The sequence below is a fragment of the Varanus komodoensis genome, unplaced genomic scaffold (assembly GCF_004798865.1).
Source record: "Varanus komodoensis strain SLA01 unplaced genomic scaffold, ASM479886v1 scaffold15, whole genome shotgun sequence".
Taxonomy (NCBI): Eukaryota; Metazoa; Chordata; class Lepidosauria; order Squamata; family Varanidae; genus Varanus; species Varanus komodoensis.
In genome coordinates this window covers 19,284,988-19,312,932 of record NW_025335440.1, presented here as the reverse complement: position 1 = coordinate 19,312,932, position 27,945 = coordinate 19,284,988, and the positions used below count along the sequence as shown (strand labels likewise).

At 38.9% G+C, this 27,945-nt stretch overlaps 1 protein-coding gene across 2 annotated transcripts in view; it reads right to left on the bottom strand.

The window, feature by feature from the left end:
* Positions 1 to 27,945, bottom strand: part of NRP1 (neuropilin 1) — a 152,959-nt gene that overhangs the window by 120,600 nt on the left and 4,414 nt on the right. The gene's annotated exons all lie outside the window — the stretch shown is intronic.

Here is a 27,945-nt window from a genome sequence, read left to right as displayed (position 1 = left end):
ACAAAAAAAGAAAAACAAAAGTAGGCTATTTGGAATAAACCTCCTATCCTTCTGTTCTCATCTGCTAATGATTAACAGTCCAAGTAACATTAATTTTAGTTTTATTTAGGGTTGAATCAATCATTTTCTGGCTTCACTTTTCAACTAAAAAGTAGTAGTGGGGAGAGGGAGAAAGACAACACTCATCCAAGTCCCTTAATTGTATATTTTTCATGACTGCTTACAACATTAATCTGTTCCCCTTTCAGTGGTTATTTTCTGCCTACTTGATTTCTTTTCTATCCATCCTAGCCTATCGGGGATCATGTGCTGGATGTACTCGATGTGATGATGTCACAATGTGAAAATTGTGAAAATTTGGTTTTCTGTCATGCCAGTAAATGAAATTCATTTAGAATGACAGCAGTACTTCCTCTGTAAGTCACACCAGTAATTACAGAATGAGAACATTCAGTCCTTTCAATAATGCCCCTCCACATGAATTATTGAAAAACTTTTCATTAAGGTAAAGCATTGTTTGTTTGTTTTTTGCATTATTTGCAGTGAGGGGGGCAAAACAGCTTCCTCACTGATTCAGTCCTATTTGTTATGTAATATATTGACTTTTTTCCTATAAAAATCCAAATGGATGTTCATTCTTAAATCAATAACAAATTAAAAATATATTTAAAGAAATTAATAAACAATTAGGTAAAAACAGACTTCATGTATAGGATATTTATTTACACTGAGACTTTTATGCATAGACTGGGGTATTAATGGTATAAATAAATAAATAGCAAGAACAACAATGTTCTACAAGCAGTAAGTACCTTGAGACATAACAAAAATATGAAAAGGCCACTGACAATAAATGATGATATGATTCAGAAAAGCTAAACACGTTTAAGTCCTGCTGACTTAAGTGTAAATGTTTACGCGCATGCTTGGATTGCTCACATTGAAATGCTGAAATTTAAATTTCCTTAACTTTGTATAGCATGTACTCCAAATATCTGTCTAATAGCAGAAACAAAGCACATATGCATGCTCAGAAACACATGTTTCCAAAGCCATGTTTTACAAATTAAAGGCATTATGAAGTTACAGAATCTCTGCTTTGGAATGTTATGAACTAGGTTGTTCTGAAATGCATATGTAACATCAGATTGTGCTGTATTCCGTGGAGTGCTGAAGAAATTGAAAAAGACTGTTCCATGCATCCCTAATAAAGGATAGATCTATCAGCAGCTATTCACTAAGATAGCCAGATTAAATATCCATGTTCAGAAGTCACGTATTTCTGGATAGTCAATGTCTGAGAAAGTTATTCCCATATCTCTTCTGTTTTAACCCAGGGGCCTGGTTCAGCCAAGGTACCTCACTTTAGATTCAAGATTACTTAGGAAGAAATGAAACCATCTGTGTCAAATATAATACACGGTTTATTGAATACCCATAGAAATGAAATATTGGTGCTGATTAGCAATAAACAAGTGCAAGAAAAGCTTACAGATGTCACTTTGGTCAAAGGAATTTCTGATGTGACAAATGTTGCTCCAAGGGCACTGCTTACTTGGAAACCTGGCCTGTTGCTAGTTCCAAGTGGAAAGTCAAGGAACAGTTACTTTGCCATAGATTTTATACAATTCCTCTCCCCCTCTGTTCCAGAGGTTTTCAGTAGACCCAAGTTAATCCTCATTCTATTGAGAAAAAGGAAGGAGGATGAGTAGGAAGTACAGAGGTACCTCGGCTCACAAACGCCTCAGTTCATGACCAAATCAGGTTGCGAACAAAAATTTCATAAAAATTTTGACTCGGGTCGCAACCTCTGCATTGGGTGGCGACTGCGATCACAGCCATCTGCCCCCCCCCCGGGGGCGGGGGGGGGGGGGGGGAGATGGCCAAGATCACACCCGACTTTCCTGCATGAGTGCGCTTGTGATTATGCCTGTCTTTCCTGCAGGAGCGCAAGTGCGATCTCGGCCATCTCCCCACACAGCATGATCGCGCCCATCTCTTCCCCCCAGCACGCCTGCGTTTGCACCCGTCTCTCCCCCCAGCATGCCTGCCTTCGCGTCTGTCTTTACCCCCAGCGCACCTGGAATCGCACCCGTCTCCCCCCGCAGTGCTCCTGCGTTCGCACTTGTCTCTTCCCCCTCCAGTGCGCCGGGATGACAGGCATGATCGTGGTCATGTGGGGGGGCGGGGAGATGGCCACACTCGTGCTCGGGGTGGGGGGGAGATGGTCGCGATCTTTGTTGTTGTCACTTTGGAAACATTTTTCTGATTAAAAATAAATAAATTACAGAACGGATTAATCTTATTTACATTGAACCTTGTGGGGAAATTTAACTTGGCTCACACCAATTTGGGTCACGACCAGTTCAGAATAAGTTCAAACGGATTAAGTTTGTGAGCCAAGATACCACTGTATCTGTGACTACAACTAATGGGCTGGACATTGGAAACAGTTCATACTTAACTTGTTGCCACAATGTCTTACACTTATCAATCTCAGTTTATTTGCCATGAACAACTTGTGAATTTCCCAGAAATAGCTGGCTGTTTGCTGTTAAAATGGACCTTTCGACTGATCAGCAATCCAGTTCTTAAGTTCCTACGTTTTGACATTCATGCTAACATGCTAAAAATGTAATTGTTGGAATAGTAACTCCTACTATTTAAAAAAATTAACAAAAAGCCATCCAGAAAAAGATATCTCGATCTTCTGTCAGCAAGTGCTTTAATTATAGAATGTTACTACTAATTTGAATTAGGAAACATGAGCATAATTAACCTAGTAGTCTGGGTTCAGTAAAGATGCTGTTAAATACAAATTACCACACATGAAGTCAAGGCTAGGCCATTACTTAATGCAAGTACCATATTCTGTCTCAAATTTTCAGCTTGTGCAATTTTATTGCTATTAAGAATACAGACTATTGCATGATAATTCCATGATTTTCATTGCAACTTATATTGCCATTTTCATTCTTGGCAATAGTGATATATTTTGTAATATATTTACTGCATATAACACATGGTAATAATGTTGTATCCAATATTAGTCCTACTTAGAGTACTTCCATAGAAATGAATAGGACTTAAGTTAAATTAATACTTTTTAGCTGCTTGGTTGATCATACTTTTTTAACTAGTGTAAGAAGTGATTTAAGAAATCATTTAACTCCTACATTTTTCAAAAAACAAGATATTTCTTCAACAAATTCTTTTAAACTCTATTACAGTGCAGCCGTGTTTACAGTTCTGTTTACAAAGTCAAAGGTTAAGTGCAGCACCCATGATAGGCTATTAACAAAGTAAAGAACCAAAACAGTTGGTATGTATGAGTCCTAAACACTTCATATTTTAAACACTTTGCTCCTAGAGTGGATTGCATCTAAAACCTATAGCTGATTTTTTAAAAAGCTGTTAAAAATACTATAAGCCAGTGAATATTAGATTTAGTAGTCCATGGCTTATATTCTATGTACATGCCTTGCAGAAGGTGACATTCTGAGGTTTGATTGATAAGACTAATGAGAGCAGTCAATGACTTTTTATAAGAAAAAATGTTAAATAGATCATAGAATTAAACACAGCGTTAAGAGCTTTATCTTTACAAACATTAATGAAAACTGAAACCTTTAAAACCATTATTCCTTTCCCACAAACTTCATCAAACCTTTTAGCTAGAATTTCTGCTTTGGGAGAGATGGTATTTCCTGCTCCATTCCTTATGCTACGTGACTTCAATTAATATCAATCCATATAAATATTTTTCAGTGTAGTTTAAGAGGACTAATTGTGCAGCAGCCCTGACATTTTTGAGGCAACATTATAGGAATGTTGATAAATAGGATAAGATAAAGGCACAGTGCATTTTTCCTCTGACAAAAGGAACCTTTGACACCTGTTAGTTCTGAAACAAAAATATTATTTAATCTGAATACATGCATATGTACAATGTACAAAATTTTAAAACCACTCTATTTTGCCATCCACTGTAGAAATCACCATCAAGTTTTTAAAATTTAGAATATATTATGATTCTATGAATATAACAAGATATAGCTTCTTAACTGCTAATATAAACTGAACTGCTGAATAAGTGAAAAAAAATCAATGATCAACTAAATATCTTCCCATATATTTCCTCTCATATATGCCTCCCTGGACCTTCAGATCATCCACTGAAGTCCTTCTCTGGGAAGGCCATGAGGGGAAAGGCCTTCTTGGTTGTGGCACCCTGATTCTGGAACCAGCTTCCCAGAGAGGTACTGGCGTCAACTCTTTATGCCTTTACACTAAAACCTTTTTATTTTCCTGGTATTTTAATTGTTAAACTTGGTTACACTATTTTATACTACATTTCATTTCTACTGTTGTTGGGTTGCTGTGGGTTATTACTATTTATTGTTTATCACTTACTTTTTATTTATCTGTATTTAATTGAATCTGGATATCAATTGGTGTTTTATGACTGATATATTTATATATTTATGTTATCTTGTTATTATCTTGAGATCATATTTATTTCATGTTATCTTGGGTTCTTTTTATCTTTTCTTGTAAACCGTTCAGAGAGTCATGTTGCTTACTGTGGATGGTATATTAAAGTTTTAATTAATAAATAAATATATTTCTGAGAATTTGATCTGAATACAACTGAATAAGGGTGATAGAAACATTTGCTTAGGCTCCACATATGCAGGATAGAATAAATACCTCTGCAATTTGGTTGAAGCCAAATATGTATTTTTGTTCAGTAGTTGGAATTCCATCATATGCAGTTAAGCAGAAGGCATTTAGTAAATTTAAAGAAAATTTAAAGAGCTGTGAGAAAATCAGTGACTCTAAGTAGTGTGATTAATTGTAAGCTGGAAGATCAGATAGAAAATTGTGTCTCAACTATGGCTGTCTTACACTGGTTGGCATACTTGTCAAAAATCCAATTCCTAAGAGCATAGGAACTGAAACGTAAATATTTTCCATGCAAAGAATATGAACCTTTCATTCATCTTGATACTTCTGCATTCATCTTCCAAACCTCAGTTGCTCCTGCTAACATAGCTTGGGGAAGGAATAGTCCTCTAAACAATTTAATCCACACAAGCATTTAAGGTAAAAACAAGTAAGTTCTTGCTGCTACTAATGGAAGGCTTCAGCCCTCACATGGGCTACTGGGAACCCTGCATGAAATTCTACTAACTTCCTGTGAATATATTTTGCAGGAGTTCTGAATTAGCTCCTTCTCCCCATATTTCTGCTGCATATACCAGTTGAGCTATAATTTTAGTTACAAAGAACTTTAAAGAGGAATTTATTAACTGAGCTTCTCTAGTATTAACCCCTGCCCTCCTCAGAATTTAAATTTTATAGCTTGGTGACTTCTAGATGTTGCTTCAAAATGTAACCTCAGATATTTGAACAGACTTACTTGTTCTGTGACATCCAGATCACGTCACCAATTATGCTTTGGGTTCCTTGTTCACAATACCATGGTCTTAATTGTGGGGTAAGTAATCTCTTCTTCTTTGAAAAACTGTGCCCAAAATTAGTCAGCAGTCTTCTGAGGCTGATTTCATTCAGTGATAGCAGCACCAAATGGTCTGCCTGAAGCAAAATTAATATCTTATGATTGCCAACTGATAGAGGGTAAAAAGAGAGAGCCAAATCCAGGGATTAAATCAATATGCTGGTTGAATAAAAGGGGTGCCAATATGAAGACTTGTTTTACCCTTTGATTAATAGGGTTTGGTTAGGACACCTTGTTTGCCAGTCCTCACCAATGAAAAATCACTCCCAATCTATCAAGTTGAAGGCTGGTGAAAAATCTGCAAAAATTGAAAAACTGTATTTATTTGGGCACTTGATTGACTAGCAAACTAGTTGGACTAATACATCTAGTTGAGTGATATATCATACTTCTCAAAATAAATTTCAAACTGTAATTGGAGCAGTAATTAACAGTACAGGTTTGTTTGTTTTGTTCTGTTTTGTTGTCACAACCTAGCAAAAGAAACCGTTGACATATCTTTGAAACATGCTCAATGCAAACATGGGTGTGCAATCTGATAACTGGCTTCATATGGTCATCCCAAGGTCTGCTGCCATTCTCTGACATATCATATTCTTAGCTGAGCACTACATACTGTACAAAGAATGCAGAATGTAACTCGTAGCATGCAGAAATAGGAGGTTTGGCTCCTATAAAGGATGAGCAAGAATTTTTTCCAGTTCAAGTTTGCTAAGTATTTTCAAAAAATTGTGATGCTTTCCATATTTAGCACCAAAAGAACTTGCGATTAAGAACATTCAAATGTGAGAAATGGAAAGATGTGCATTCCTGCCATGGCTTTCAGAGCATAGCTCTCAAAAAGCTTGGTTTGAATCCCTTACCTTCCACTGTGGTAAGGGTAAAGGGGAACTGCCAGACAGGTTTGGCAGGTAGGCAGATGACGTATGGTTCTACCTACTGAATTTAGCTGGTACAGATTGATGAGAACTTTGTTTCCATTCATTTCGGATAAGGATTCATTAAAATTCACTACATTCTTCATATTTAGGAGGGAAAGAAAGAAAAACTGACAGGTTTGCCTGTTTTTAATTTCAGTTACAGCCTTATTAAACAACAGCACTTTACAGTTTCATCAACAGTTTCTATTTCCCATGGTGGATCACAATATCAAATTGTCCTTGCTAAGAAACCCAAAAGCATATTTATTTCAGCTGCATCATGTCCTTTATTAAATGAAGACTAATGGTATCCGTTGCACATTACTAAAAGTTTAAATATACCAGTACAGTTTATTAAAGTCTGGAAATGAATGTGACTGTGCGTGTAAATCATCATGTTCTTCCCCTGCCCACAAGTAAAATTTTAGCTTCAGAGAAATATGCAATAAGGTTGCCATCTGTATAATTTTATTCAGGCCAGATAGACATTTTCACAGTGTTCCCAGACTGCTGCATAGCTTAGCCATTAGCAATTACAAACATGGCTCAGTTATTAGCAATGGGATGTCTTCCTCCAGTTCATATCGTCTGTGCCTCTTTTATTTATTTTGGAGGAACAATGGGGATAAAGTATCTCTGCTGGACTTTGACATGATGTTTACAAAGGCAGATGCCTGTAGTAATCAAGAGGCTATTGGGGGAAGTGTAGAAGGAGGATGCTGTTACAACCACTAAACGTTGCTTTCATCAGAGTTTGACTTGTACTCAAGGGTTACTACAACAAGGCTCTTTCAGAAAATACAAAAAGATAAGGCTGGAAAGCAAGAAAACAGCCCCAGACAGTAAAAGATTAAATGTCTTTCCCTTTCTTACTTTAGTGAATGCAGAAGCTTTCTTGGGCAATAATTATAGCTCATCAGAGACTGACATACATAGCACACCCATACATATGTGTATATATAAAAATTGCCAGACAACCAAATACGCTCTTGTTGTTTTGTTACCTGGGGTGCAAAGAGAACAGATCTGGGTGTGGAGCAAGAAATATCCCTTTGGCATAATAAGGCAGGATATGAATGAGCTTTGCTACAAAGTCTCTTCTTTCTCAGCATACATCCCTTTTTCATTAAAACTGGGAAACCATCATTATTATGTTTGGGGGGGGGGAACCAGCATCTTAAACCAAGCTCAAACCATGGTTTAAGTTCCTGGCATGTCCAAAAATGGGAGTGTATGGTTAACTGAAAACTTCTGACTTTCCCAAGTGCACTCAGAAAGAGGCAAGTCTGAGTCGAGCCAGGGAGGTCAGACTAGATGGCCCAGGAGGTCCCTTCTGACTCACTCTGTTTCTCTGTTTCTATGAAGCATGTTTTTCAAAGGTTTCTCCATATCACGACCTTTAAAGTTGAGGTTCAATTATCCAAACTGGGATGTTGTATCGAATCCTATCTGATTCCCCTCAACAGATCACTTGATAACTACAAATGTCTCTTAACAGGAATTGAGGAAAATAGCATTCCTTCGGTAATATAGAAAATGGCCAAATTCACACAGTCCTTGTAGTATAAAAGCTACCAACTAAAGAATGAACAGAAAGAAGGTTTGTTACTTTTTCATCACTATTCATACAATTCCTACTTCTGTCAAAGTCATTAGTCCTCTTAGGTGTTCAAAGTGAAGGCAGCCTCTCAGAATGAAGAGACTGAAGTGCTGAATGTTCCAGGATGACTCCCACAGAACTGGGGTCATTAGGAGTATGGCTAAAGTGTTCAACTCCTTGTCTCGTCATCATGCCTTCAAGTGAAAACTTGAAGAGGGTTGCTGACACTACTACAATGGAGTTTCTGACAAAACCCCAAATCCCTTTTTTTAAATATAGAAGAGTAATTTTCTTTGACATTTAAAAAGCATTCAGATTGTTTGATGCCATATGGTAAAAAGTTACAGCTGCCTAACAAAGACAGAACCCTAATTTTGTGAAGTTCTTTCCTGTACCCTACTTAACCAAAACAACAGGCTGATTCATAGCTACCCAATTATTTGCAATAGAAAGGGGGATTCTCTCTTCTTCCACCCCCTCGCTAGCTAAAACATATTAGGAATTTGGGATCCCACATCCTCAGCACTTTGCAGGGGAAACATTCCATAAACTCCCCTTATACTAGCCCACCCAGGCACTAGTACATACAACTCACACATGTAAAACATTTGATGTACTATGTCCAGGACTGGGCTTTGCTCACAAGACTTGCATTTATGACCACACTGGAAAACAATAAATGGTCATCTCTTAGGAACAATCAGAATAGTGACCCTTTTCTTAAGCCTTTATAGAAAATACTGCATAGGTATTCCTTCCTTTGTGGGTTTAATGCTTCTAGAGAGAATGTAAGTACACTGCATGCTAGAAATTGGATTATTTATAGAAGAGGCAGCTAAACAGCTGCATTACATTTATTTTTAAAAGTTTAACATGCAAGTTTAGCAACTACTATTTATTGTAAAGGGAGGAGGACAAGAGTTGTGTGTTCAGGCACAAGGTTGTTTTACCAATTTGTTCACATCTATCAAGTTTCAACTAAAATCATGTCTTTCCTGAAGTAGACCTACATAGATCATATTCTAAGATGCTCAATGTTTTTGTTTTTGTTTTTTTGTTTTTTGCTACAGGCATTAACTAAGACAATACCACTAGTTTGTTAAATATGCCAAAATCTTTAAAATCTTTTGCAGCTCAGTTTAGGTTATGCATTTCTTTTTCTATGGGAATAACTCATGCTCTGAAAGTTCTCAGATGCAAACATAAATGTTGACCTTCTGTACTGAACTTTGGGGTCTAAAGGATGTATTCTGTTGTCTCGAGAGGCAAGCCAGCAGGACTCTCTGAGAGAAGGAGCCATTGGCTGCAAAGGGCCCTTCTCTTGCAATGGAGTTCTTTCAGAAGCTGCTCATGTGTTGCAGCTACGTCCTGCATAGGGGCTTTGTAGGCTCTGGTTTATAACCTTTAGTTTAGGGGTATTAGCTGCTCCAGCCTTTTGCATACTTAGGTTCAGTCATCAATTCAAAGGGAGATTGTAGTCAAGAAATTCAAAGACGACTAGAACTTCAAAGTGCAGCAATGAAGGAACTAGAAATGATAATCAAGTGTAAGGAAATTTATTGGAGACCAAGACAAGATAATCCAGACTATTGTATTTCTGATTACTATGTATGGGTGTGAAAACTGAACATTGAAGAAAGCTGCCAGGAAGAAAATGGATGTGTTCAAAACATGGTACTGAAGGAGAGCTTTCAGATACCCTGGACCAGAAAGATGAACAAGTGGGACATAGATCAAATCAAGCCAGGACTTTCCCTAAAAGCAAAAATGACAAAACTAAGACTGTCACACTTTGGACACATCATGAGAAGGCAAGACTCACTGGAGAAGTCAACCATGCTAGGGACTGTCAAAGGTGGAAGAAAGGGAAGACCAAATATGAAATTGATTGGCTCCATAAAGGAACCCACAGCCTTTAATTTTCAGGAGCTGAGCAGGGCTGTCATGGATGGGACATTCTGGAGAGCAGTCATCCTTCACAGAATCACCAGCAAGACAACTTGATGGCATGTAACAACAATTTAAAATGTAACATATGAATTTGAAAAATAAACACAATAATCAACCAGGATCCATGGCTGCCTGTGGTTACTTCTAAGTTTGTGTCCTTTGGGTAAGGACCAAAGCATAATTTCTCTTAATTTTTGCAGGGATTAAATAGCACTAGGACAATAGAACTATAGTTAGGGAGACATACAGCTCTCAAACTACATATCCTACATTTTCCTGAACAAGGCCACACATGTGGCCACAGGTCAGACTAGATGGCACGGGAGGCCCCTTCTGACTCGCTCTGTTTTCTATGTTTCTATGTTCTGAAGTTGTAGCTCATTGTTCAAAATACTCTGTTCTAGCATGGCTTCTGAATTGCTCCAGCAGATCTCACAAGTGCTTAGAGTATCTGAGCATTGATTCAAATATAGGGAAGTAAGTTTATGTAGGTATCTTCAGTGATAATATACAGGTTAGCCCTATATTTTTTCCCACAGTAATGGGCTTGCAGCTCTGTTCTTCCCTCTCTTCTCCATGCTGTTGGCTCTGAGCATCATAAATAACCCTGAATCTTCCATGAGTATAAGAACATAAACTTATTGAGAAACTTTTTGAAACCATGTGACAAAATGGCCTTCCATGTTCTCCTCCACCTCCGAGATAAACTTACATGCACCAAATCCAGGAGGTGATTAAACACACACACTTCATTCAATGAGCTTTTTTTAATGGAAAGGCAATGCATTTTTATTTTGCAGAAGAAAGTTAGCCATGTATGCTATATTTCATCCAATGCAGTTTGGCTGTCAGCCCTCCTGTGCAGAACCATTCTCTGCACTTTTTTTTGTCTTTTCCCCTATTTTCTTCACCGACATTCATTTTTAATAGTAGCTTTCAGTTCAGTTTAGAGGGAACTTAAAAACATGGAGAACAAAGAGCTTAAGACACAAAACATAGAGGAAATGTGTATGTAAGCAGGGGGTGGGCAATATAACATCCTTTATAGCTGCTCTGAGGAGGTCAAAAGCTGATACTTGAGCAGATCCAACTGCTGCTCACTTAGTAAAATAATAAATAAATAAATGGTGTAAACCCTCGTGACAATACAAACAAATGCAAAGCAAAGCAAAACCAGACATGTCATTAAAACAAAAGAAACCACAAAGTGGAAAGAAGCCATGTGCCACATACTTCCAGCCAGAGGCATCCCCCCACTCAAAAAAGTAACAGGTCTACAAGTTCAAACTGCCCAAGATGGCTTTAAAGTGATCTCAGCCCCCTCCACAGAGCCATTACTGTGTCACTGCTGTTCGGTTCACGGCTCCCTGGGGGAACACTTCGTTAATGCAGAACGGACTACTTTCATACAGACAATAAGTGTGCACTTGAAATTACTTGTAAATGGATGACATTTGCTGTTCGGCTTTCAGTTAGAACCGAGCCTTTTATAGAGTCTTTTCATAAGTAGCACATGTCTGTTGTGCAGAGGGTTTCTATTTCATTTTTGATTGTTCAGAACTTTCTACCCATTCTGCTTGAAACCTCACCAATTAGGGGTGATCCTGACAGGGTGTTGCTCCCATCTTGTAGTTTTACTTACAATAGAGGGGGTGCTGAAGTTACATCTTATTACAGTCAGGTTGCCAGCCCTCCTCGACATCAGGTGAAACAATTGTGCCAGTTAATCTTACTCGTCTACATTATTTATTTTTACCCTCATATTCTGCCTTTCCTCTAAGAAGTTCACGTTTCTCACCCCTCACTTTATCCTCACAGCAACCCTATGAAATGGGTTAGGTTAACAGCAGTTGGCTCTAGATCACCCAATGGCTGAGTAGGGATTTGAACCAAGATTTCCTCCCACTCTATCACTTTAGCCACCATACTGAGAGAAACAGACCAAGCACAGCTTCCTATTTTTGATTAGAATGAAAGAGCCTATTATGATTATAGAAATACTTATAAAAACACGGGCAGCAAGCATTTTTAAGATGAGCACTGCTACTACTCATGCATATAGCCTGAAGAGCCTGATCTTGCCTAATCTTGGGAAAGAATCAGATTCAGGCCTGGTTGAAAACTTGGATGGGTAACCTAAATGCTGTGAACCACCCAGAAAGCTGCAGCTACAAGTGGTGCAGAAATGTAATGTGATAATAATATAGAAGTAATGTCTTTGATAAGATAATTTTTGCTGTGTCCTAGGGATGCATCTTTTGGTTCTCAGGCCTATGAGCCAAAGGTAGCCCACCCAGATTTCCATTTTGGCCCCCTGGGGTTCCCTAGACAGGCACATACCCCTACCTGGATCACCTCCTTCCCCAAAAAGGGATTGCTTAGTGCTTTCCCAGCTTTATCACATTTTTCTCCATTATAAAAGTTTGGAACGCCTTTTATGAGGCTTCATATTGAACAGTATATGGGCTTTAATCTAAAATGACCCAAGCCTTTTTCTTTGGCCTATGCCCACCAATGGAACATGGCTGCCAAGGTCTTCTCCCTTGGACCAGAAGCAGTTCAACACCCTTGATCCAAAAGCACAGAAACTATTCTTTCTTAATCACAACAATGTTTTTATTAATAAGGAAATTTGTGAAGATGTAAGCAATTAATCAATTAACTAATTGATCAACATTCATTTAATTAAACAGCATGCGGCACATCACTAGACATGTCTACAGAGATATAAGTCCTATTGATTCCTGTAGGATTTACTTCAAAGGACATTCACTTAGGATTGTAGTCTAAGAATTCTTCATTTGGATGGCTGGTCAACTGAAAGGACTTTAAATTGATGTATATAATCAGTTATTCCCAGTGCTGCCTCTGCTGTAGCCATTTTGTTAGTTGGCATGGGAAATATAATGCTTCAATGGTGATTCATTTATGTAAAGTTTTTATATGCTGTCCCAATACTAAAAGTCTCTGGACGGCTTACACAAGCTCTTCTACTGCCAACAGGTATTCCTTATTATGGGTTGTTGCACCAGCTAATGGATGTTCAGAACTGGCATAATTGCCTATGTCATCAAAAGCAGAGCAAAACAAAGCATGGTCACTCTGACTGCATTCACACAACATGATAAGCCACGGTGGCTTATAAGCCAGGGTTGTCAGGGTCAAGCTGGAATGCTTAGCAACATGCCACACTTTCAGTAAAATGGGCCATTATGTTCTTGTAGTGGCTGCAGTGTCCAATTCTGACCACCAATTTGCTGGTGTAACAACTCATATGGAGGAGCTTCTAAGCAACTGTTTGGATTCACTGTGTGTATAGGTTTGCATTATATAAGCATTCTAAATACAGCTATTCCTCTCTCACTGCAATCTAAGACTTTTATTTTGGCTTTAGCAAATACTTATAGATGTAAAAATACACATTTACTTCATGCATCTGGCAGCCTGTTTAGTAAGAGAACACCCTGTGTCAATGGCTATAGTATATGTAAAGACATCTTGGATTTCAGCCCAGATATGAATATACAAATTGATATAAGTTTGTAGGGTTGTGACACAGAGTTCCCAAGGGCTTTGTGTGAATGTTAAAAAACACTCAGCAGTTGGAAGATGTGCCTGCTGTGCAAAGAAATTTTGTGACTCTCTTTAAAAAAAAATGGAGATGATTTTGAATCGGGAGAGCTTTTATCTAAAGCATTACCTTTGCATATCTTGCTTTCCATACATAATTCACAGCACTTTCTTAAGCTCAGGCACTTTGACAGAGGCATTCCATCTTCTCTACTAGTTCAATGTCATGAGAGCTGGTGATGATACCAGAAACATTTCATGGTGTGATTAATCTGAGTCCAAATAGGCAAGGGATGTGACGTTGATGTTAACTTTAACTCTTATTTACTTCTTCTCATAACTCTTGTTTTATTCTACCAGATTTAATATTTCCTCCAATGCAGAACAACTCCCATCTAGTTCAAAACTTAGACAGGAAACTTACAGTGGACTGTGCTCAAACCATAGTGAATGGTCCTGAGCTAAAGTAACACAGGGTTTACAGTATTTTACAATAGTGAAGAAATACACGAAGCTAATGCATGTGCTTATCTTTCTGGCCCAGTGCTGCACCGGGCAGCTAAGATTCCTGCCACTTCCTCAAGAGACAGCAGCAGCAATTTCTACTCCACTGTTCTCCCACTTGAAGTGGGAGGAAACATAGTCTTTCCCAGAGGTCCCCTGGAATACCCAGAGGAGAAAGGAGGACCATACCTACAATGCATTCTAGCACTGGTCAGGGTGGCTTAAAGCACTCTTGTGAAGCTTGCTGCAATGTGTGGCTCATTGTGTCATGAGAACTCAGCTTAGAGAAAAACTTTAACATGCAAAATTGCACTGTATACTGTCAAATGTCTGGGAGTAGAGGATAGTCTAAATGTGGGATTGGAAACATGCCATTAGAGTCCGTTTGACAAATGTGTTTCATTGTATATTTATAGTGCAGTCCCTTTACAGCAAAGCCAGTAGACAGTCCAGAACAGGTGAAATGTCTCTGGGTTGAAATGTCCCACTTGCACTTGTAGACTACCAGAGACCAGACAACATGAGCCAGCACAATCACAACAAACCAGTCTTTTAAAAGCCTCTGAGTTTTCGTGACATGCCAACTGGACCTAGATGTTCCATTTGCCATGGGATCAGCTTAATCTCTCAAAGATTCCCCTGAACAGTTTCCCTGTGCCTCACTCCATGTCGACTGCAGTTTTTGGTGCAGAAAGGATTCACTTTCCAGCTCCAAATTCACACTATGGCCCATTATATTATCCAGATACAGTCATGACATTTCTGCATGGTAACTTTAGTTATCTGAAACCATGAAGAGACGCAATGGCCTGTTCTAAGGCTTCCAGGCTTTTCCATGACTTGTCAGGTCATCTGGGCCCAGGATCTCCATTTTAGCAATGTTGTTGTTATGTGCTGTCATGTCTTCACTGACTTATGGTAACCCTATGTATGCTGGGGAAGACTCCTGCGAGTCCCTTGGACTGCAAGATCAAACCAATCAGTCTTAGAGGAGATCAACCCTGACTGCTCTTTAGAAGGCAAGAGGATGAAACTCAAATACTTTGGCCACCTAATGAGAAGGACGGACTCACTGGAGAAGACCCTGATGCTGGGAACAACTGATGGCAAAAGAAGAAGGGGACAGCAGAGAACGAGGTGGCTAGATGGAGTCACTGAAGCAGTTGGTGTGAGCTTAAGTGGACTCCGAGGGATGGTGGAGGACAGGAAGGCCTGGAGGAATGTTGTCCATGGGGTCAGATGCGACTTTGTGACTAACAACATGTATGAAAAGTCTCCAGAATGCCCTATCTATGACAACTTTATTCAGCTCTTGTAAATTCAAGGTGATGGCTTCCTTTATGGAGTCAATCCATCTCATCTTTGGTCTTCCTTTAATTCTTCTGTTTTTGTCAGTCTAGAGTATTCAAAAGCTCTGCTGCAAAAGTATTATGATTTGATAAGATCGTATGAATAGCTTTAGGTTATAAGAATTATTTTGGTAGCTGGAATGACTAGGAAGCATTGCAGAGTTGCAGGCATATTTGGGAAGGGTAAGAGGGAGAACTTGCCTCAAGACCTCAGTAGACCAACCAGGACAAGGCTGCTGCATTCTATGGGAACAATACAGCAAGGAAGGAGAGCTCACATTTGGGGGCTGCCACAATGCATGGTGAGAATATGAGGACTGAGCAGGGAGCATGGAAACCTCACTGCCCAGGAAAGTACTTGTTCATCTGAAGAGTAAGGCTGAGCAAGCATCTGTTGTGGAAACAGCATGGGTTGTTTGTCATGACATATGAACCCTGCCAGTGAGACAATACACCATGAAAACTGGGAAAATGGCCATGGTAAGGATAAATGAAATATCTAGGTCAGCTCTGAGCTGCTGCATCCATTCAAAGGTTTGGTCCATACTTCTCTTTATATAGTCACCAGATATTTGTTCCCATGCTACCAGAAATGCACTTAGCATTTTCCTTGAATCATTATTTTATTTAAGAAGTGATGTTATTTAACAGTGAGAGCTAATCATTACTGTGTACTCAATCAAGAACAACCATTGGACTCATTGTAAACTAGGCTGGAGCAGAAAAGTACAAAATTCATGTTGAAATTTGAAGTTTGGAAAATACTTTGTAAGATTTTGCATGAGTTCAGCTCATTTGTTTGAGCAAGCTCTGAGGAATATGGCATTTAAAGCTTCAAATGAATAGCTTTAGGTTATAATAACCTCTTATCTTCTTTTGTAGCATTCCTGTGCTGTCAAAGTAAGTTGATTGATTTTATGCCCATGGATCCTGACCTAAATATTACATCCAAGTAAACTAAGCAGGGGAATAATATGGAAAATACTTATTTTATTCTTTTTGTCTGCCAAATCTCAACCTCCTGCAATCAGGATTGATTACAAACACCCAATTAAGAAGCATTTGGAACATGATCTGAACACTAATCCTGTATTGTGTTCTTTCTTATACCCAATTATCAGCCCTAAGATGGCTATTATAGCTTAATTACTAGATTTACTTGTGGAACACTTACAGAAACTGATATATGCACATTTCTGTACATATGTACCATGCACGCTCTCTGCTTGTTGTTGTACATACTATATTTCATACTTATACACAGAGAGAGACAGAAAAAATAGGAATATAACAAAGTTCATACATTAACAACTTCATCGAATAAATTATTTCTGGGTCCAGATGTTATGGGCTGGGCCCTTGTAATCATTAGCAGAGATAGACTGCAACAAGTTACAGTTTGGGCAAACACATCTTTTTTAACATATGCAGGAAAAGGTTGTTTAAATTAAATCAACACCAAGAAGTGTAATCATATGAGAGGAAGGAGTCAAATTACTATATATTTCTGTTTAGAAAGAGAGACCCTGACCTTTTGTTCTGCCTTTTAACAACTGATCCTGGCATCCTTGTTCACACCAGGCCTTGTGTGGTCTACATTATAAACATCAGGACTTTTGATGGAAAGTTTCTCCTTATACCAATTCAACATCAAACTTCCCTCCAGCTCCATTGATTACAGGGAAATACATTAATATAAACAACTGCATTTTTACTTTCATTACATATACAATGTACATCTTTTATTGCCAATGTAGTTGCATTTAGGCCTGCTGAAATCAATGAGACTCTGCAAGTATGCTAGTTTTAAGTGGTTTGGGGATTATATTAAATTCATTACTATAGTATTACTACTGCTATATTAAAACAGTCTTTGGCTCATTCATTTATAATAAATGAAAGGAGATAGTGTACCTGCCCAGTGCTGCTAAGGGTCCGCACTGAGCTGTAATTGGACTTAACACCTTTCCTAGCAGAAGCTCAGTGTAGACAAGGAGACTCGGCAAAAAGCCACTCCAGCCACTTGACAATGGAGGCTATTCACAGCAGTCTAAAGCCTGGATGCTCCACAAAAGAGTACTTGCTGAAGCCAGTAATGAGGAGCACAATATAATTCCCAATTTCTTTTAACTCAGTCTTGCTCTCAAAGGCATATGAAAATTACCCTGAACTATCTTTAGAACCTCTTGTCTGCAAAAGGCAAGCTTGAGTCCTAGGAAACAAGTGTGAATCTTTTATGCTCTGTTTAATGATCCACCAAAATCTCCTCTTCTTTGAGTATCTTGTGGGATATGAAATTTTCAGCATAATATATCCGGGAAAATAAAGACACAAGCCCTTCAAGAAACAATGGGTGAGAAGGGGAACATGCATGCATGGCGAATATTTGCCTCTGCTGCAAACATCTTCTCTGAGGGCTAGAACGGAGTCTATGTGTTTAACACTGTATGCAACTAACTTTGTTTTTTCAAGCTCTTTCCTCATAAAGGTGAGGTAGGGAATTGGGGTCCTTCAGATGTTGTTGAGTCTAACTTCCATCAGCTCAGCATGTCCAAAAGTCAAGGATAATAACAGCTATAATTAAGCTATAGCCATGGTTTGTTCTCCCCTGGCACAGACACTGTTCATATGTATAGTTCAAACTTCAAATGAACACGCATACAGGTTAGAAGCAGGGTACATGGACACAAGTATCTAAATATGACTATAAAGTATGTCTGTAAGGTAACACATACATGTGCTGTAGACATAATTAAGCCCTGGACATAGAATCTAGATAATGTTGCATAAAGTTTTATGAATATGAATTATTGTTTTGCTCATTCTCTGTGCCTCTTTGCTAGAAAGTCAGCCCACAAAGCATAGTCCTTGATTGATCAAGTCGTGGGCAATGTGTAATATCTGAAATGAGAAGCATCCCCTTGCCTAAAAAGCACACCCTTCGCCTGGGAGCTCTTACTTCTAATCCAAAGGAGTGGCACTTAGAAGTGATTACTCAACAATAATGCATTGCAAACATTCACAAACATACTGCAGCCTGTCTTGGAATGAACTGCTGCATTCCACCATGACAATAATACCATTCCAGCATTTGTCATGAGACATTTCCATGCCACTAGCTACCACTTGTAGGACGCACCTGATTCTGGCAAATGTATTTTTTGAATCAGGTTCCAGAGAATGTGAAGGTAAGTACTGCATGCTACATACAGTCTTGTAGGGATAACTCTGATCATTGAGAAATGTATTTCAGGTTCTGGGGGAAGCCCTGGGTACAGTCCCTTAGCTCCCTTGCCCATGCAAGGAACTCCTGCTTGACTTACTAGGCACAGCAGTAGCAAAGGCATCTCCCTGCTCCCCACACTAAACAGCTGCTACAGCAGGGAACTGGTAAGGGGTGAAAGGTGGCTCACTCATTTGTTTAATGCAGCCATGTGAGGCATGTCTAACCTGAAAGAGTCCAGGTGCTGCACTGAATGAGTGAGCTGCTGTTTGATTCAGTTCTCAAAGCTACTAAGGTTGTAACACAGGCCTTTCTAAAAAGAAGGCCTTGCCAAAGCAGGAGAAGGCCATTAAAGATGTAACAAGGCAGGCTTCCATTCAAAGGGAGCTCCAGGAACTGGGATCGGCTAATCAGAAGTCCCTCTCCCTGGTCCCAACCAGATGCATGTCTGTGGTTCTTGAAACACAAAGGTGATCTTAAAAATGATCTGCAACCTGCCCTCAGTCACCTAATTACAAATCTGGCTCTGCACTTTCAAAAAGCAAATGCAGTTTTGTTGCAAAATCATGAATATTTAACAGTTTAAGAAATAAATTATTCTTATAATGATAAAGTCATGAGAATCATGAGATAAGTTAGAATGATATTCATACAAAATGCAGCATCTGATGAGAGTCATTCCCCCATCCACATTGCTGTCATATGTGTAGAAGCCCGGAATGAGAAATTGCATCCAACAGAGGATGGAAGGTCTCTTTAAAAATTATTTATCTTGAAACCATTAACAATAGCAACATACCTATATATCTTATGGAGCAGAAGTCAAAAGAAATTAGATCAACTCTGTTACCATCATCAGGCAAACTTTAATCTCATCAAAACATGAAATCAGGTTTGTTTGACAGGACCTATTTTTTAAGAAACAAGTTGACTGGCATTAATTACATTTTGTGTACGACATATAAATTGGAGTAGTGGTAAATAAATGGCAAGGACAGGGCAGCTAGACAACATAATACAGATTGCCTGATGAGTTGGTCCCATTCCAACAATGTACTGAAAAGAGCTAAATGTACAGCCCGGATTTAATTTGTAAAATGAGAGGTGGAGGAACTTAGCCTTAACCAATATTTATGCTCTCTGCTCTGGTATCCTGTGCGGCTCACAAGATGCAAGGTTTTTACAGGGTTGAGGCCTTTGTTATCTCAGTAGGCAAGTCAGGTGGCTGCTTAGGAATCACCAGAAAAGAGGAAATGCAGTGCTGAATCATAAGTATAATTTACATATAAATGCAGTAGATCTCACAGTAGTGCCGTGTGTGTGTGTGTGTGTGTGTGTGTGTGTGTGTGAGAGAGAGAGAGAGAGAGAGAGAGAGAGAGAGAGAGAGAGAGAGCGCACGAGAGAGAGAGCGAGCGCGTGCACGCGCGACCAGGTGACCTTCGTGCCTTTCTCTTCAGTCTGCTGTTCAGGTGGTAACTGCCGATGGACAGCATTTCTTTATTTATAAACTGGAATCAGAGAGGACGGCCCTTCAATGAGAAGATACCTTCAAAGAGAAGCTGGTCTCCTGGCAGTCCTTCAGAGGACTGGTTTTTGGACAAGAAGACACATGGTCTCCCTATATTATTCAGCTTCCCTAGTTTTCTCATTGTATCATGGTCTTCTGTTCCAAGCCACATGTATTCTGCACATCTGTTGCATCACCATACAGACACACATTTGCTGAAGCAGATGAAAATGAGTTTGGATGGGAAAGTAAGTAAATTGAACCATGCATTCAGCATGGTGCTGAAACAAATTCTAGAATTACTTTCACCATATGCCAAACTCTGCCTGGATCCCTTCAGCCCATTTTCTCAATACACCAGTATGACCAAGAAGCTTGGTCTTGAATTAGTGAATATGTCATAAGTCATATAAAACAGGTTTTTAACAGCACTTTCTTTTTTCCTCAAGAAATTGCCTCCACCAAAAATATATTTTAAAAAATCAATTTGGACTGATCTAAGGCTGGTTCCTCTATGTCTGAAAATCTTCCTTACTTGATGAACTGTAGATTGGTTTACAGCAGAATTCTGCTATCCACATTTTTTCATGATAAGAAAGAGAGTGGATTTCTTGTTAACAGTTAAAACTGCAGCATCTGTTTTTTATTTTAATTCATCTACTTCTATGTCAACAAACATATTTTGTAATAGCTGTTTTTTAAAAAACTGAAGAACTGTAATTGATAGCAATCCTTGTACAGCTTTAATCCAAGCCATGTAACTAATCCCTGTTAAAACCAATTTGAAGAACAATTAACTATCAAGCACTTCCTTCTACACTTTCAATGTTGCCAAATCTGAGTGAATTTTTTGTTTGAAGTGATCTGACAACAGAACATACACACTCTGTAATTGTCAAACAAAGATGATACTGCTCTTTGCATATCTAAATTATGGACATTTAAACAAACCAAGTAATGACAACTTCTGTGGCATTGTGCCTGTGCAAGTCCTGTAAAGCAATACTGTTTAACTCTGGAAACTGAGTCAATCATTTACTAGGAAGGAAACAACTAGTTGGCTTTCTCTAGTTGGCTGTTCAGCTTTCCAAAATCTGGTCTTCTGAAACTGCATGTTCATTTTCTTAATGTTTTAACCTAGTATCTGTGAAATTTTTATTGCTCCCATGCTGACGACATCTGATCTGAATGTAACCACACACCTCTTTGCTCAGCAGCATTTGTCACAAGCCATTATAAATTATCATGCTGATACTTTGCATTGCTGGGAAACCGGAAAAGTTCCATAAATTCAAAGCACTGTGAATCAGTGGCATTCTTGTTTATTATCCAGATATAAAGTTTTACAAGACTACATGTACACAGTAGGACATTAGAGCAAACAAATGAGAGCGTATGTAGAACTTCACCCTGAGAACATTTGCTACAGGCAACATACGTGAAAAAAATAGGAAATAAGGCTACATTTCATCTTTTCCTCCATTCATTTTTAACTATATTCTCTCTCTTCACAAAGATGAACTATTAATAATAAATGTGTTTGCAATATGCACAATAATCACTAGGCACATCACATTCGTCTTTTTGCAAGAAGATCTTGAATTTTGGATTCATTCCACTTAAAGTAGCATGCAATCCCAGCTATTGTTCAAAATGGTAGAGTTATTATTAATGAAAAGTGTTGTTATTTTTAAAAGCTTTATTATAATATATGATACTTTAGGTTTTGAGCATGTTATCTCCCATACTCCATTGATTACAACTACTTCCAGAGTAGATCTTGGATTCTGTCTTTATTTTTTTAAATAATATGAGCAATTGATTGTGATTATGGCTTTATTCTTTCAAATGATGAAAGATAAATCCCTCACTCATCAGTATGAGAATTACATGATGCAGTACCTCACAGGGCCATTAGATACCTCCCCACAGAAAACATCCATCAGCTAAGGAAAAACTGGGATTCACAATACATTTATGATCCCTGCAAGATTAGTGCATCCAAAATTTATTCTGAGTTCTGTTCACCTACAAATTATAGAAGTTTTGATTCACCATCTTGTTTTATACTTCATTGGGTTTAGGCTGGAATAATTCTCCTAGTCAAAAACAGAGTTGATGCATTTTGTTGTTCCCTGCCAGAGTTTTTGGACTACATTTCCCATAATTCCCAATCAGCATGACCAACAGATGACAGAATTTGTAATTCCCATAGTCTGGAGGATACCAGGTTACCTGCCCTTGGTCTAAGGGGACTTGACTTCTTTGTCTTACTATCATAAAGGAGAAACTGAAGCTTGCTTTGCTTGCCTGAAACACAGTCCATTCAAAAAGTTGAATTCTGAATGAATTTTAGGATGGAATTATAGGTTGCAAAGCAAAACCCAAGTCTGTTTATTTCATGCTTCTAATGCAAACAGAGGGAAAGTTGTCGTTAAAAGACAGAGCCCTTAAACAATTTATTTCCACATTAATTCTGCCATGGATTCCCTTCCTGTTCAAATTTAGCATGCTTTTCCCCAGCAAGGCTCCAAGAGCAATAGTAAACATAACAATGGGGAAAAATGGCTGGATTTGGAATTGGAAATTCTAGATTTCACTTCTGCAAGCATTCCTAAAACTGAAAAATTAATACAGACATGGAACATCATTGAGATTTGGGGTGGGGGGATCACTATCTCTTAGGGAAGACATGTAAAACCCATGCTTGGCATGTAGAAGATCTTTGGTTCAATTCCAACATCTTCCGGTATGGTTGGAAAATACCCTGCCAGTCATTGCCAGAAACTATGGACTAGATGGAGTCCATATAAATCAGATTTCCATGTTCCTATCATCTAATCATGCCTCACTTCAATTTCCAGGGAAGTCATCAGTACTGTAAAAGTTTTGTTCACTGGTATGGTAGAGGTGAATAGCCTGTTCCCAAGGTCCTGCCCAAATGAGCTGCTCTGCCTCTATGGTCAGTTTCTGCTGGAGCTTCTGCCACTGGTCTCCTTGGCCCAGGAAGTCTCAGGCTGAAAGGCCGATACTAGCATTTGTAGACATCTCTTCCAGATGCTTTTATGGAAATGGCTTAAAGAGGAACGTGTGCATGCTGCCACAGTCTGCCCGTCTCCCTTCTATGGAAGCATGCAACACAGGTATATGATAAAAGAACTAAGGGTAGAGATGCTGCAATAGAAAGGATTTTCTTCCTCCTACTACTACCTGTTTAAAATACCAAATTCCCACTTTTTAATTATCATTGTGTTGGGAAGGGTAAAACTCTTGGGTGCCAGCACAAACTAGGGACTAACAACAATACCAGCCAAACATTCTGCTATGTAGATCAAGGTCTTGTTGGGCGGAAACAACAACAGCAGCAGCAGCAGACTCATATTATTGGCACAAACTCAAGCAATGGCTCTCCAGGGTTCCACGTGGGGACCTTCTGCACGCACAGTGTGTTCTACCAGAAAGCCCATCTCCAGAGGATGAAGACAACCACCATGGACAAGATTAAAACTTTAAAACAAAAGCTTGACCTCTTCAGGCCTGGCATGCTACTGCATTTATCCGACTAGGCAGATGTGGGTCCATGGGCTCCTACAATTTGGAGCTACTTCTAGCCAGTTTCAACACCAAAATCACAATCATTTTTCAATGGGCTGGGCCCAGACTTAGGCATACTTAGGAAAGACCTGCTGAAATCAATGGTACAAGTCATAGTTAATTTATCTAGTCAATACTAGGTTACGGCAATGTACTGTGTGTAGGACTGCCCTTAAGGGTGGTTTAGAAGCTAGAACTAGTAAAGAATGTAGCAGCTTGGCTGTTGTCAGGAGCTGCCCTTTTTCAGCGTCCAACCCTTTGCTGAGGAAACTGCACTAGCTGGACCAGGTTTAAGCTTCTGGTACTAGTTTATAAAAACCAAATGATCTGGGACCAGGGTAAAAATGTAAGAAAAGCCAGTAGTGCTAGGAGCCACAGAGAGGGCACCCTCTCCCTCATCCAGCTGCCTGGTCAAAGGTCATCAGATAGCATGCTCCTGGTGTTTCCACATGGACTTATGGCCCCACTGGAGTCCACCGGAAAAAGACCCTTCAGGATGATGGCTCCATTCCTCTGGAACTACCTGCCTCTGGAGGCCAAGGAGGCATAGCTTTGCATTGTTTCCTGTGCCTCCTAAAAACATCCTTATTTCAGGAAACCTTGCTTAGCTGACCAGCCATTGTTGTTTTTTTAATGTAGTGTTTCACTTTCATTATCTTTTTAATTTATTGTTCACCATTCCAGAATCTGTTTAGATGTAGAGTGGTATATACATGCTGTAAATAAATAAATGTATAGTGCTTGGTATAATGAACTCTCTGATGGCTCACATTAGGTTGCACATATAATACAATATATAAGCAATATAAACTGATAAAAACAAAGACCAGAATAAAGCAGAGCGTGTCTAGGAAAGCTTGGGTGAACAAATGTTCTGAAAATTTGTTTTCAAAATGCAACATGGTTTCTCCTCTTGAACCACATGTGTATGAGTCCCATTGACCTGTTGCGTTGATTTCACTAGATCACACAGTCTGGATCCAGCCCAATGTCCTCATAGCTCTTTATTATTAAGGGTAAAACTTGAAGGGCAGAGGCATTTTAATCTCAATGGAATGACGTTAAGCTCTTCCAATACAGTTGGAAGTGATTAATGTCAGATGTTTTCTACTTAAACATACACATGTTTTGTCTCATTTCTACCTTCAGATAAAATTTATTCATTTAAAGTTCTATATTTTTAAAAATTAAAACACTAACTGGCTGGACTGTAGACTTCTATCCATTATCCATGCAGCTGTGATAATAAACTGAAAATCTAGTATTAGGAAATCCTAGGTTGCTTAACATTAAAACTCTCATGACATTTTGACTGGTACATTAATCTGCTACTTCACCACCCAAGATTTGGTGAAAGGAATATGACTTTCTTAAGAGAGCAAGGAGCCTTGAGACCTAATAGAGTTTTGAAAGTTTACTATGAAGAAATAAATTTGTCTACAAATGTGCTCCTAAGGGTTTGGCACAAGTCTCCCTGGATTTAATGGTCATGGTGTGGATGTCAAAGAATCTGGATTTAAAAGAGGACACAAAATAACACAGGAAGCATTTAAGTCATTCAAAGAAAGGCCAATTTAAAGTGTTCTGTCTATCTAGATTCGGCTCATAAAATTACTCCATCTCTGCCTGACAACAAAACAGCCCAATTAGAGAGGCAAAAAAGAAGACATTAATTAGGTGAGTTTCAAAGACTTGAATTGAATGGAACAAACATTCTGCAGAAATGAGGAAACACGCTATGCCCAAAGGCAAAATACACCTAGGACAAGCCATAAAGGTTTTCGGGTATTCCAACTCTGCATACTTTGAACTAATGGCTATTATATACCACCCCAAAGATTACTCTGGAATAATCATGTTAGGGTTATATTAGTGTGCAACATTGTTTCTGAATATGAGACAAGGAAAAGACTTGTATTAAAGTACCTTGGATTTCTTTGAAATGCAAAAGAGGATGATATTCAGATCCAAACACCTTTGATACTTTGTTCAAACAACCACTGGTAAATCCATATGCCATTATGAGCTGTGGACAAAGCCATTCAGATTCAGACCCAAAGCAGGCCCCAGCAACCACCCTTTCCCACCAGTCCTTCCTGACACATATTTCAAGCAAACTTAACTCTCACATGATGAAACCTTATACACCTCTCCTTAAGAAGCTGAGACAATCCTGAGCACGCTTAACAGCAGCAGACCTAGTCCTCCTGTTGTACAGATATTTAGCCCAATATTCAACATCTTCTTTTAGCATCTCTGCAATCGTGAAGGCTAGAAGAGTTGCAATGTTTACAGGGACAGGATGGTGGCTTGCTTTTGGAAGCAATAATCAGGGATTATTCCTGTTTCTTACTCTCTGTTTATATTCAAAGTTAAAAATCATGCCAAAGCTACATGTGAAGCATAATACATATAATATTGGTCTCATTTCTGACCATAAATCTGGCATTTTATACTGCTCTCAGAAGACTTTTGGACTAAGAGTTTATACCCCTCTAAAAGTAAAAAAAGATGGGTCAGCAAGGCCATCTCTCTGGGTTCACTCACTACTCAGACTCAAGGTAAAGTAGGAACTTTGAAAAGATTTCCTGTAGTCCTAGAACAGCCTTCCCCAACCTGGTGCCTCCAGAGGTTTTGGATCACAGTTCCCATCAGCCCAGCTAGAATAGCCAGTTGTGATATATCATCTAAAACATCTGAGGGGGCACTGCAACATGGACTGTTGCCAACTGCCCATAGAATTTCAGCTGTGGGGTAGTACAGAAATGAAATAATTTTTTGAAGTATCCCAAACCATATTTCACAAATGAATTCTTTGAATGAATATAAAAAGAACCCCAGGCCAGCTTTGCCTGATCTGGTGCTCTCCAGAGGTTTTAGATTGTGACTCCCAGCATTCTAACAAGTGGCCTTGTTTGTTGGGGCAGATGGGAGTTGAAGGCCAAAACATCTGGAGAGCACTAGATTGAGGAAGGCTCCATAAGCATGTGCACTGAAGGTTATCTAGGGTCTCCAGAATTTTTGCCAATGAATTAAAGTTCATTTTGAGCAACATCGTATCCTTTAAATGTTTTGGATGAGAACCCCCCCCCCCCATAACCCTTTGCCATTGGCCATGCTGGTTGAGGCTAATGGAAACTGTAGTCCAAAACATTTGGAGGATTTCTGGTGCAGAGCACAACTCATTGTCCTTTGAGAAAGCCATGCAGAAAAGGCTCAAGGGTGCTCTAATTTGAGCTCAAATCCCCCATTCAGACACAAAGTCATAGACTTTTACAAATCACTGCATTCTATCCTCGTTTATAAAGTGGGCACACTTTTCGCTTATATCACAGGGTTCTTTTGAAGATGACAAAGTTCAATTCAAACATTCATGGACTGAGATGTCTCAGTCCCCTCACAGTAGTACTTCACCTGGGGAATATGAAAGCACTCAGACTTTAAAGACACATTTTCCACTGGAATTTATTATCTCAGAGAGAATGTGAGTTCTCAAGCATTCTGCTTGAAGTAGTATGTAAGGAATGAGTTGCACTGAGAGTCACTTTTACACAATTAACTGGACACATGAAACGTGTGCTCCATGAGAAGACAGTAGCACTTTAGTCTGTGAACATTTTAATCAGAATTCTGCATTGGCAAGCACTTTACTTAGCACATTCTGTCCAATAAATACTTGCTAATCCAATGCACATAGCAATTCTTTACAAGCTGCACCAGAAACTTAAAGTGAAGAACAACTTCTGTGAGAAAACGTATTTTTTTCTACTTACTGTACTATCATAATAAAAAGTGCACATACTCGGCTGTTAAATCTTTAAAATCCATCATAATGTCATAGGAATGTGCAGTCTATCTCATCAAAGAACTACAACTTCATGCACTGCGACTTCTTTTTCCTCACCCTGACTTTTCTAAACCACTTTTACAGTTACTGGTCCCCAGTTACAGAACTTAATGCTTATTTCTCCTCTGCTGCTCCTGTACAGACATTCCAGCCCTTCAGTATGACTGAATGGCTGAAGGGAAATTTTCAGAGGAAATAGCTCCTGATGAATCCATGTTTCTAGTAAAAGAGTACGTAGCATTACAAGATTATATCTCAAAATGTATAGGCTGTCTGAAATGCAGTATACACTTGATCTCGTAACTTTAACAAAAGCATTTTATCTAGTCCAGATTCAAATCTCTGGAGGATTCACTTTAC